Raw genomic sequence first — 13,615 nt, 5'->3', positions numbered from 1 at the left:
ATATATGTTTTATCATTTACTGTATGTCCATGATAATAATCTGTTCTGATAGTCATATCAGGACTGCTTTTGAAGTCATCAGCATCTGTTTTACTATCACCAATATTAGATGAGTTTAAGTGGAAAACGGGGAAAAACTTTAATAAAACTAGAGTTGGATGCTGATAAATTCAGATATAACCACTATAAATCAGAACACTTTGTGTTAATATCTGACACCTACAGAATCTATAGAATGTTTAAATCTCAACTTTTTGCAATAAATCGGTTTGAACTCAATTTTTCTAACTGTTGAAATACTAAAGGGAGTTACTGCTGCACAGCATCAAACATTGAAACATTTATTTGTGGGAGGGGGTTTTCTAGAGAGAGGTACATTGGTAAGAGAGAAAAGATGGGAACGAGTGAGACAGAGGAATGATACAGCAAAAGAGGAGAGTAGATAGTGTGACAGATTGAGTTTGGGTAAGATGGGAACTGAGAAGCTGATGATACAGCGAGAGGGAGGTGATGCAGGCAAGATAATTACATAACAGTCTGTCAGACCAGGAGAGAAGAAGGGAGGGAAGCGGGGAACAGAGGAGGGGTTGATGAGATCATGAATAGAGGAGAGGACATGCAGTGACGCAGTTGTGAATGAAGAGAAACCACCGCACACTCCTCCTCTGCATGAACCCGGTGAATATGACGGTCTTACAGACACACTCTGATATGTGTCATCGAGAGCCGCTGCTACAGACATCTAGAGAAAGAAATCAGACACCACACAGTTTACTGAACAGCTGATCTCAATAAAAACATGGCACCTACAGCAAACTTTAGATTCACTTACAGTTCAACTGTTCAGAGGGTTGGTTGGAATTTTTGCTGAACCTTTATTTTACCTGAAAGTCATCTGAGATTTATTATCACTTCTTCAAGGGAGAAGTTAACTCTTAACTCTTAACTCTGGGTCAAAGAACTGTGAAGGGGTCGCTCTAAGTGACAACTCTCAGTTTCCCTCAGCTCTACTAAACATTTTAGCGTATTTCAGCTCAATGTTTTAAGGCTCACAACTTCACTGTTTTGGTTCAGTTCCACAGCTCTCATCAGCCTTGTTTCCAGAAGCAGGAGACAGCTGTTTTCAGCAAAAAAGCTCAGATAAACCCACTGTACACTACCTGCTCAGCACAAAATGGCAGACAGACCAATTTAGCGACTAGTGGAGCATTTAGGAACTAAAGAGCCAGAGTTGGTGGGTTCCAAAACAGAGCTAATGGAGAATCTTGGACTTACATTTATAAGATGGCTGTGAATGAATGCTAAAGTGCTGTTTTCCGCTTAATGGATAAGTGGTCAACTGTTTGCTAACACTCACTTTAATATAATTTATAAAGTGATAGTATGTCAGTGGCCAAAAACAATCAATTCATGCAGCTTTAAAGATCCCCTCCTGACATGTATTAAGACATAGAAAAATACTATAAATATAATAATGCTGATATGGTTTTTCCACCAAAAAAAGCATAATTACCACTTTAAAATTCTTAAAATGGCATCTACTCCTTATACCTCATTAAAAATTCCTGAATCTATGAATATGCAAATATATTCAATTTTAAAAGTTTAATTGTTGGACACAAGATGTCTCCACCTAACTAGCTTCATTAGCGAGAAACTCAGACAGTCATCCAGTCAGTCAGTCAGTCAAATAACCAGCCAGTCTGTCATCAAATTGGTTGCTTCTAATACACTATGAAGCCACAAACTGGAACTGACTACTGGAAGCGTTTACACAACTTTAAACTATGGGTTTTAATAGTTGAAAAATGTTTTCACAGAATGTTTAATGTCAATATCTTCTTCATCTTCTGTATTAGGCTCTGGGTTGTTCTCAGGTGTTCTAAAGTTATTACTGCCTCAGTTTAAAGTAGACCATGCCACCAAGCTGAGGGAAACTTTTATTCCTAGATAGCTTTCCTAGTATCACATGTCTAGATTTGTGGCATCTTTAATTCAAGATCACATGGTTTTCAACATTGAAATCTGGCATTTTCTCCACAATTGTAGTCTCACATCCTAAATGAGTGCAGATTTTAACAACATCATGTTGTCACTCATGTTTCAGAGAGTGACAACAGATGTTCAAAAAAGAACAACATCTGGTAAAAATTCCAGTACAAGCTAAATACAGTATTGAATACTCAAGATTTTTGAATGTGGTGATGATAAACACTGATGCCCCACAGCTACTCACATTTGAAAAAAATGAAATTTGCTTGAAATGTGATGCTACCACATTGCTGTAGTACCAGGACCAGGGTGCATTGTCAAGTAAATAATGTGGCCAGAAGTTTCTTATAGCCAGACAGACACCTGATGGATGGATGGATGAAGCCTGAGTTTAACCCCAAATTGGTCACACTAATTTTAGAATCTGGCTGAATTTCTGCCAGATGGTTTGTCATTTGACGACTCCTGATTTATTGTCTGAACAATGAATGATCTGGCTGTTGGACTATTGTTTGGATTTCTGATAAATTGTCTGCAGTTTGAGCAGTTCCTTGTTTTGTTTCCCCACATGGCTTTTGTTAAAAAATCCGTCATAAACTGAATTGACTTGTTTTTGTGTTATTGGAGTAGTATTTTACTTGTTGTGGATAAAACTGTAGTCTTGACTGAGACTGCTGTGATATAAAACTGAACTTGGCTGCAGAACAGAGAGATCATACTGTCTGCATCTTCCAGTCATCTGTGACTCCGTAGTTTTCCTTTTTCTTCTTACTTTCCTTTCACAGTGGAATTACACAAAGTAACACTGTCTTTCTCTCTTTTTGTCCACATTGTTTAGGATGCGGTAGTCTTGTTTGAATAAACTTGGAATGGACAAACTGACTGGGAGTTTTGTGCTTACCACATTGTGGCTGCTCAATTGACCTGTACAGTGTGAGCATAGAGGTTGCAGGTTCAGGTCATGCAGAAGGGCTGATGTGTAGTGTGAGTTATGTCAACACACAAGATAAATAAAAATGCACAGTATCTATGAGGATCTTTTAGAGGTCAGGTTGAGCTCATCAGTACTGAGATATTAATTTGATTTGAATTGATTTGATGTTTCTTATGTTTGTATTTTAGCATTTTGATATGGATGCTTACTTTTCTTTGTTTGTACTAAAATAATTTAGGTTTTGAACAGGCTCTTCAAGGTTATTTTTACGTGTCTGTCTTGGTTTTTTACATCTTGGGACCATGTAACAAAAATGTGTTCTCAGATTAACATGGTGTCTCTTGCATCGACAGTGACTTGGATGAGTTTTGTTGGAGGTGTATTGTTGGTCCTTAAAAACTCCATATAAAACTCTGATGTTTACTGCAGCGCGTGAAGGCAGCAGCACCCCTGATGCCTGCAGATTCAGAAGAAAAGGCTCTTTTTTTTTTTTTTTTGCTCCCTGCTCCTGATTGGCTGAGCCGTCTGGGAAGGGGGCGGGGCTTGCTTCTCAGTCCTGGCACCAGTCTGTTGTGCGAGCAGCGAAGGTGGAGAGATTTTCCCCATCATTCACACACACTGCTGTCTCTCTCTAACACACACACATACACACACACACACAAGCGTACATACACACTCAGCGAGAGAAACGGGACACATCTAAACGGTGAGTTGCACTATTGAACAATTTACTACCAATTTATAATATGTCACCGCGTGATTATCATTCTTTACTGCGCCATCATCTCGTGCGTTTATAAATGAGTGATGAAATTCATGTTTTATTTATCGTGTTATGTAGGTCTCGTGCTGCAGCGGTGCAGATAGGGCCTATGTAGATATTTAGCTTATGGCAATTTGACATGCTGGTCCACGGTGTTTCCCATCCACAATGGCAGAGGATAGTGGGCGTGTAACGGGGGTGGGGATGTGTGTGGGGGGGAATCTCTGTCTCATGCAGAGGTCCGTGCATTTGTGTCTCTTTGTTATGGTGGTGCCGCAGTCGGGATGGTACACCCTCCTGCTGAAAAATCACTAGGCTGTAGTACTACAAATATTCCTGTGATATTCCTGCAAGTGCTCCCAGAGGCCTCAGTTATCAAGTGTATAGGGGTCTCATTGCATCTAATCTTTCCATCTTTAACCTTAATCTATGAGATAGTAACCTATAGTCTGTGATTGTGTTGTATATTTGTGTATATGTCTCCATAGTATTTACTATAGGATTATATATCATAAAGGCAGACAGGTGCAGCTCCATAACTGCAAGGCCCAGTTATATAAAGGGTTTTTCTGATCTTATGGAGCCTATACAGCAGTTTTAGGAAGAGTCTGTGATGTTCTATAGGAACTAAGCCTGTTGTTATACAATAATATACCCCCCCACACACGCACACACGCACACACACCACCACCACCACACACACACACACACACACACACACACAAGCATGCACACATCCACAGATACACACACTGCATCCTCTGTCTCTGTGTGGATTAGTACACATTGTTCTGTCTATGCTCATGTCTTTCTCTCTCTGGCTCTTTCTGTCTTCGGTCGTCCGTCTCTTTTTATATGTGAAACGCGCTGTGTTTGTGGATAATAAGTGCACTGTGAATTTATAAAAAATGTGACCACCCTACGTACAGACGCACTTAAGGAATACTACAGGATGTGAATATGTTTAATTTTACCCTTACATGTCCCATGATGTAGTTGTGGTCTGAAAGTTTGAGTAAACATCATAGTATGTGATGTGTGTGTGTGCTTGTTCCAACACTTCACCAAAGCTACGATGCTTACACTGAGTGATTTATTTAAAGTCAGGACACATGGCTGCACCATTACATGAAACATGTCCCTAATATTAATCTGGACGTTTTTTGGATGTTTTGTATATTTGGAAACTTTTAGTTCTAGAGAAGATTTCAAATATCACTCTGTGGGTTAGAGGACAATGTTTAGTGTAGGGCCCGACCGATACTGGACTGTTGGGGCAGATGCCGATACCAATATGAGATATCGATATATCGGCCGATAATCTTATATATACAGAATATATACATGCATTTGCAATGCAATGATCCCTCAAATGTGGTTATCAAACACTTGTGACAAAGATATGTAATGGAGGTAAGGTATTTTACAGTTTAATGAGAAACTTGATGTATAAATTGACATCATTGCACTGAAACAGTAAACTTCACTGGGATTTGATAATTATAAATAACTATAAATAAAAAAACGTAGATCAAATATACATAAAATGCTACCTATATAAGTTAAAAAAAAACAAACCCTCACATATCGGACAACATATACGCCGATACTGATATATCTGTAATAGGCCAATATCAGCCAATAATATCGGCTGATGGATATATCAGTCAGGTTCTAGTTTAGTGTTGGTGGACCCAACGCGGGTGCTGCAGGATCTGAGAGGTTCCACTCATTTTTCTGACAGACTTTGATTTGGAGGTTTATTTGCAGTTGTTAAGACACTTTCTGTCTCTCCAGCTTTGCCTACCTGTCGCCTGGTTATTGTATGTCTCTCTGTCTGTCAGTCACATGTCACACTGTGTTTCATCAGAAGATTCTCTTCAGTTGTAAATATATATTTTCATATAGTATTACTAGGGTTCATTTTAGGTCTGATGCTGATCATTAGAAATTCAGATTTCTGATAACTGAATAGGCTGCTATTATTTTTGCATTATTCTGCTAAAATGACAGCAATTAATTGTTTTTATTATATATTTTATGTAATGTTAATGTTTATACATCATGACTTTTGGGGTGGTGGTAGCTCTGGTAGTAGAGCAGGTTTGCCGTTAATGATAGGGTCCTCCTGCTCCTCCTGCCCATGTGCTAAGTGTCCTTGGTACAAGACAGTGAACTTCAAATTGCTTCCAATGTATGTGTACAGGAAAAATGTGTAAGTCACCTTGGACAAAAGTGTCTGCTAAATGAATGTGATGTTATATCATCTTGATAGTTGACACTAGACGAGTGGAGACAGGAAATGTGGAGAGAAGGGGAACTTAGTTGGAACCATGGATGTCACATGGTACATGGTACTTTATGTGTCTTAAACCACTAGACCACCAGTTAGCTTAATTTCATAACAACATGTCCTCAATCAAAAAAGTAGATTGCTTTTATTAGGTGCTGTACTCTCTGTTTGTCTAAATCTTAGAGTTTTCACTCAGCTATCATAATAGACTACAGTAGATATTTGTTTGTGATTTTAGTAATTATAATTCTGCAATTTAGCTTAATTCTAGTCTTTGTCCTGTCAATAAAGACGCCAGTACCATTAACTGATGTTTAGACAGTTCCAGGTAAGTGAAATAAACAGTGAATGCTTCTGTCTGTTTGCATGTAATATCCATATTACTAATGAGCACACCTTTTAAGTAGTGAATGTGTTGGCAACAGCTGCTTATTAACACATCCAGTGGATACGGAGCAGCATTATCATTCATTTGGAGTCGTGTATCTGTCTATCTGGTGAATGTAAGTCCAATATTCACTCTCTTTTAGCTTTGGTCTGGTTTCCACTAACACCTGAGAAAAATATCTGGCCCTTTAGCTACTAAATGCTCCACTTTGTTTACCAGCTATTTGCTAACTGTGTGTGTCTGCTATTTGGTGCTGAGCAGGTAGTGGGGTTATCAGAACTTTTTCAGTGAAAACAGCTGCCTGCTGCTGCTTGAAATGACACTGATGAGAGCTGTGAGAGTGAACCAAAACTGTGAAGTGGCCCACTGTAAAACCAAAACAATGAGCTGAAAGACACTAAAATGCTCCATAGACCTGAGGGGAACTGCAGATTAGGGTGTTTTGATGAGTCTCTGAGTGTCCTTTCACATTACATATAGTAATTTGAGCCATTGTTAACATAAAAATATTGATTATAACTTCTTTAAACTTAATTCTGAGCTGAATAGCTAATTCATAAAAATCACTTTTGAGGATTTAGTATTTAGGAAATGGTTGCAATCCTGTAGCAAAACGTTTTATTGTACGTTCAGGAAATGTTATCGGTACACCACACCTGTAGCTAACCACTGATTCTTATTGTTGGCCATTTTACTTCAATGAAGTGGCAATGTGTCTTCCAAGCAGCTTAGTAGCTGCAGCAGCCAGTGCTTTAGTACAGTACAATACCACAAAAGATCCACCGTATAGAGAAAAGGGTCTTGGGTTATAGCTTTTCTGAACTGACATGCCAGATAACAGACATGAAAATTGCAGTCATTCATGCTTGGTGATCTTTGTTTGACTCATCTACTGATGTCACAGCGTGGTCTTCAGGGCAACTTGTGAAATGCTAATTGCTGAAAATGTACTTAAGGCTCATTTCATAATCTAATGATAATCATGAAATTGCAATAGATGCTATTCTAATTAACTTGTAGCCAGTGTAAATTTAAGCCATGACCCTTGATTGTATCGGTTAACATGACAACTATAATATGCAAGTTTACTGAACCGTATGAACAATCATTCTGTAAATTGCAGAGGTGAGCAGTAATGAGTGACATTTAGTCCATTAAATTTACTGAAGTAACTTTTTGAGTAAATTGTACTTAATTAAACTTACTCTGTTGAAATAAAGCATACCTTTTATCCTTATGGAGTATATTTTGAGAGAAAAAAAGGTGCTATATATAAGATAAAATAAAAGTTTATGGCAGTGATTGGTACAATCATATCTTGTTTAAGACCATAAATACAAGGCCTGTAGATTAATTTATATTAAGTAATTGCAATTTTAATTTCAATCGCAACAGTAGGCAGAAAAAGTACAAGAAGATATTCTCCTTAAATTGATCAGCCCTGACTAAGGCTGATGAATTTGGTGCAACAAAGTACAGATATGTCCTAAAGTTCCCATGGTACTGGATAGTAGGAGCGGCTACACTGGAACATCCATATCTCGTGGCACTGCCCAGTCCTCCCAGCGCTAATCATGCCTGATTAGCTAATGGGTTTGAGAAATTGGATGAAATTTCTGCAGCCCCGATTGCTTTGAAATACAAATTTTGAGGAACTGGGAGGGATAAAAATAAGGAGAATGAGTCAAGGCCAGCTGCCTGAACATCTCAGATTTTCAGTGTATTAATGGCTTGAATGTTTGAACCATAGATAACATGATAAAATAGAAAAAATGCCAAAGACTACAAGCAGGAAGATAGATGGATTATCAGAGATGTACTAATGCATGGCTGTTGTGATGATGGTGCTATAATTTCTGCTTTAGGGATTGGTGGGATTACGTGCAATCCCTCCCAGATTACCAGCCAAGCAGGCAGGAAGTCAAGATAGCGGTCATCCAGCCAGGTATAGCCAACGTTTTCAGTCCATTTACCAGGCAGGCAGCCATTCAAAAGCAGTTATATACCCAGTCAACCAATGAAATAGACAGTCAACCAATCATCCAGCCAGCCAGCCATTCACCGTGTAAGTCATTTTACCCCATAACAATGTCAGTTATAATCGGCTATGTCTACAGGAAATGTGTAGGCTCTCCAGTCGTCCAGAGTACAGCAGAGACATGATCTAACAGCGGTGTCGTCCCCCCCAGGCTTTCTCTAAGCCCTAATGGTAGTTTGTAAAATGTAAGATTACATAACACCTGGGGGTCAAAAGATGGAGTTATCTCTTAGTGTTGCTACCCAATATCAACCAAGCCTAATATTAAGGAGCTAGATGACTCAGATAGCACCCTCCAGTCTCAAGAAGCTCCTCCTGGTGTACCAGTGAAAAAGCTGGTGACCACAGTTTGAACCTTTTGCGTTTTTTCCCCCCAAGGTTACTTTTATGGCATTTCTGCTTTATTATAATCTTCAGGGGAGAGGAACATGACAGATGGGAGTGGAAAACAGCATGATATGTGACCAAGGGTCAAATGGTGTTCATTGATTTAAGATTATAAAGCATATACAGCTTCCAGTACTGAACCATTAATGAAGTCTGAATGTGCAACAGTGTGACTGGCACAGTTTGAGCTAAGGCAGGGTATATTTAGATTTGATTCCTAACAGTAACACTGATTATTAAAGTGTAGGATGTGTAGGATTTGAAAATGTCTGACTTCTGAGAAAGCACTTAGACTGCACCAATTTTCAGTGAAATTGGCCAGAATTTCTCAAAGCAAAAACACACCAAATCATAGTCTACAAAGACATAAACTGGATTTGTACTTGACACAAGGTGTGAAGTGGAGTCTGTTGTAGTTACCTACGGTGTAGACTTTGATCTATGGTTCAGCGTCAGTTGATACCAGATGGATATGTGTGTAATCAGGCTGTAACTGAGTTTATATTCTGTCTTTCACTTTGATATAAAGTGATAGTGGGCTACACAAATATGTATAGAACAAAATTTACATACATACCTCTATTTTGCCTTATCTAATTTCTGAATAAGAGACTACTGCTATGCCATGTCTATGTTTAGCTGGAGTCACTGCAAGCAGAAGGTTTGTAGTGGAGATGGTTTTGCTCAATGTGCATTACCGAAAAATAGCAAATCAAGGAGCCTCTTTTCAGCTATCTTCCATCGGAAATCTCCACCGACACCAGAAAACACAAGAAGTTAAAATGACCAATCGCAGTTCTTGCAGTCTACATGTGGTATTTCCATGGCTGCCTTAGCCCTATACACATTTAGGGAGTATGTCAGGTATTGTGTGGCAATGTAGCCTTCACACGTGGCTACCTCTTAACACACAACTATAAGTCCAGTTTAAGAGCCTATACCCATGCTATGGGCTCTTTGGGGCTGTATTGTATGTACAGCAGTTGCCACAAGCTAAATGCTAACCCCAGCATTCTAACTTGTTCACAATAACAATGTTAACATGTTTATGTTAAGCAGGTATAATGTCTACAAGGTTTGGGTGGTATCAAGGTTTTATGGTATACCAGGGTATTTAGAAATCCCAAAGGTATGATTTTCACTATCGTCAAAAATACAGACGCTCATCTTTCTATTAAACTGATACGGAGTATTGAGGTGATGTACTGTAGTCCACAGCACGCATCACCAGACGTCACTCTCTACTGGTGCAACAGGCAGCTGAGCTGACAAAGATGGCGACTGCGAGTGGTATGGAATCATGAAAATATTGCCACATATAATTTTATCTTGAGATGACTTCTTCCAACTACAAAAGCAATTTATTAGCCACATGATTTTATTCGACTGCCAGTCTGCACACCGTCTTCATTCAGCTGACTAACGTGTCGGTATCCACGGCGGCAACAAGTGTCATCAGGTCCTCCAGCATGAATCTATGGAAGACGCGCGCTTATTTCCTATCTATGTATCATTCTATGGGCCATAAGTATTTAAACCCAGCAAAACTTATCTAAGAAGGCTAATTGCATATTAGACACATGGCATTGTAGTTTAGACAATGTCATACATGCTACAGTGACTTCTATCGCCAGCAGCTTTTACATTTTTCAAAAATTTCACATAACACAAATACCGTCATATGCCGTGTACCCTGGTCAAATGTCAGGAGGGTGTGAAGGTATGAAAAAATAGATACCACCCAAGCCTAATGTCTACCATCTTAACTGAGTGTGTAAGCTTGCTAACATTTGCTAATTAGGACTATACACACAGCTGGAGTGCAGCTGAGACTGATGGGAATGTCATAAATTTTGGTCATGAACCAAAGAATTTGATCACCAACTTTATTATAATTCATCATGTGGGGAAGTCTTTAGGATTCATCCTCTGGGGGTAATCAATGTCTGTACAAAATTTCATGGCAGTTAGTTGAATAGTAGTTGAGATATTTCAGTCTGGAACATAGTGGTGGACCAACTGCCCAACATTGCCATCCTATGCTAACCCATGCTAACCCATGCCGCTAGTGTGGCTAAAAATTGAGTTTGTGGATACAATTGTTTGAATTAAGCAGAACAAAATGTGGGTGGAACCAGTATTTAAAGTTTAAACCTGAAAATCATTTGTTCATACTTGTGTTGTTTCAACATTTTAAATCTGTTCAGCGTGTTACCTAGTAAATGTTGAGGAATAAAGGACCTATAAAGTTCAGTAAATGTAAAATAGCCTTGTGTTTCATGTCTGCTACCAATGTTAATTACTATTTGAAGACCAGAGTTCCCTGGAAATGACACTTCTTGTCTTTTGATGCTAATATGGTACAGTTTCAGATAACGAGAGGTGAATTGCAGATTGTAATGATGCTGGAATAATAGTCTCACCTCTGTCTAATGAAGGCACAGTGGGTCAACCCTCCTCTGATACAATCTTGTCTTTCCCCTGTGAGGCTATGAAGCTTGTGAAGTTGGCCTCACGCTGTGCAAATGGGAACATGGGTGCAATCTGCTGCACCTGTCACTCTTGAGGATCCTTCGAAAGACTTTCAGTGCACTTAATGTGCGATAGTCCTTTTTATTCATTATTGATGACCTCAGAGAATTATGTAAGCTGTGGTCTATTTGTTAGAAGCCATTTTTATTACCTCAGTGGGAATTAGGGGCCTAAAAACCCTGTAAACATAACAGCAAAATTACTCTGCCACTATGTAGGGGCATCGTTGTCACTCAATTTTAAGTAATTTTAGTTATTTCATCTATACTAAGTCTTACCTGTAAATGAAATGTAGCATACTGTATATTACTCATGTTATTTTTAGATCCTGTTAAACCAGTGTATACCAAACAAATGCGTTTGATGATTTTAAAGTAGCCTTCTGACTGAGCTGACCTGGATCAGTCTAACAGAGAGTTCAGAGGAAACAGTAAAGGTCGTTCTCTCCTGCTGAGAGAGGGGGCTGAGACTGAGATCAGACCTGACATCATATGTTACAGTAGAGCGAGGGAGGAGAGGGTAACTATGTAAATGTGTGTGTGTGTAGTCATCCTCACAGCTTCCGTCAGTGTTTGTGATTTGAAACAAGAAACAGCAGCAGGAGTTCATAATTGAACTTTAGGAGTCAGTGTAGGAGTAACAACACAGTCTTCTTAGTATTGTGAACCTTTTTTGGGGGTACTTCCACTCTTTTGAGATCAGATAAGACATTCTGAAACACAGTCCTCAAAGTACAACTCACCATCAACTACATTTACCTCACTGAAGATAAATATCTGCAAATTGTTAAAAAAAAGTTTTCCTTTTCTGTCAGTTCATAAAAGGTGTCCTGAGCTACACTAAGTCTTTCCCCTCTAACAAAATAAGCCTTGTTATGTTTAAATTGTGGGTCTTTCCCTAGGAAACACAGAGCTCAGGACATGAATCTATCCTGTTTCCTTTCCAACAGGCCCATATAGCCTTTAGCTGCCTTCCATCTGCTTCTTTTTGTCTGCTTTTTGCCTCCTTTGTGCAGCCTGCCTCTCCTCCTACACTCTCCTCTGCATAAATAAACAACACAGGTGCTTTTGCTCTAAGACTGTTGCAGTGTGAGAGGCTGGGAGAGACTGTGAGTCTGGCTTTATTTGGGGGTAGGGGAGCAGAACAGGAGCTGTTAAATATGGTTACCTCAGATTTTGGCTGGTTAAGTGCTGTATAGTGAGGGGTTTGCTAACAGATGAACAATAATCAGCCATGTTCAATGTAGTTTCAATGTATATAGTGAGTTTGTGGACAAGCTATCAGTTCACTGTCGGCTACAGTCGATCTTAATGTGTTCAAATCCTTTCTGACAATACAAAGACATCAATTCTGACGTAGCAGAAGCCCAACAGGTGTTAGAAGTGATTTTCTTTTGAACTTGTACACAAAAATGTGTCATTTGTGCCCCAAAATACTGAATTCACTCCTTCATATTTATACTGTTAGCTTATCACATTCAGTACATTTGTTGTTACTAAAGGTTGGTGAAAAAAATGATTTACTTTTCTATGATTTTGAATTGATTCACAAATGCCAAAAATCTATTTATAAAACAATGGTGTTTGTAGCATTTTTGGATTAGAAGCGCATTTCCTTAATGTTAAATTTTTTGCTTTGTATGTTTTGTCCTTAGGTGGTCACTGTAAAATTGTGCGCAATAATTTATTACCCCTAAGATCAGATCTACATCACTTGGGAAGAGAAAAATATCTGCGCATGCACACTTTCTGCTGCATTCTGAGCACATTCAGAGGGAAGGGAAGAGACATGAAAAGATACAGAATCACTTATTGCAGATCCTGTACAGTTCTCATTTTCCCTCCACTGTTAGTTTCCAATCTCATCTTCTGTGTGCAGTCTTGACTCTCTTGATCACAAGCTCAAACACAGCACAGACCCACATTTGACAGATTTGCGCAGTTAGTCATCAGGCTGGTTGAACAAGCTGACTGTCTGCACCTTTCTCTCATATACTGATGTTACGTGTAAATGTGTGTGTGTGTGCGAATAGGTTGGCACAGTGTGTTGTCAGCAGTAATCTAAACTGCTGCTCATCAGAGACATGCTGTGTGTGTGTGTGTGTGTGTGCGTGTTTGTGTGTGTGTCAGAGTTTGTGCCCGTCAAGAAGGAGACAGCGAGGAGCTGCTGAGTCACCATGGCGACTGGCTCGGCAGCCATGTGAGATTATGTTAACACGTTAGAGGCCATGAGTCTGAAAAATGGAACACGCGATCTTGATGGTGCGTTTCTATTTCCCCTTTGTCCCT

The 13,615-nt window shown here is 39.2% G+C and overlaps 1 protein-coding gene across 6 annotated transcripts in view; it reads left to right on the top strand.

Moving 5' to 3' along the window:
• map4l (microtubule associated protein 4 like) overlaps window positions 1-13,615 on the top strand; it is a 125,261-nt gene that overhangs the window by 16,069 nt on the left and 95,577 nt on the right. For 5 of the 6 annotated variants that reach the window (XM_042427965.1, XM_042427964.1, XM_042427963.1 and 2 more), the window contains exon 1: window positions 3,485-3,632. The exons of the other annotated variant lie outside the window; for it this stretch is intronic. The gene's annotated coding sequence lies outside the window, so the exon portion shown is untranslated. Of the gene's footprint in view, window positions 1-3,484; window positions 3,633-13,615 lie in introns of those variants that run through there. 6 annotated transcript variants of the gene reach the window in all.

Source organism: Thunnus maccoyii, chromosome 12, assembly GCF_910596095.1.
Source record: "Thunnus maccoyii chromosome 12, fThuMac1.1, whole genome shotgun sequence".
NCBI lineage: Eukaryota > Metazoa > Chordata > Actinopteri > Scombriformes > Scombridae > Thunnus > Thunnus maccoyii.
Note: the sequence above shows the minus strand (reverse complement) of the source record. Positions and strands in the feature narration are given on the sequence as shown.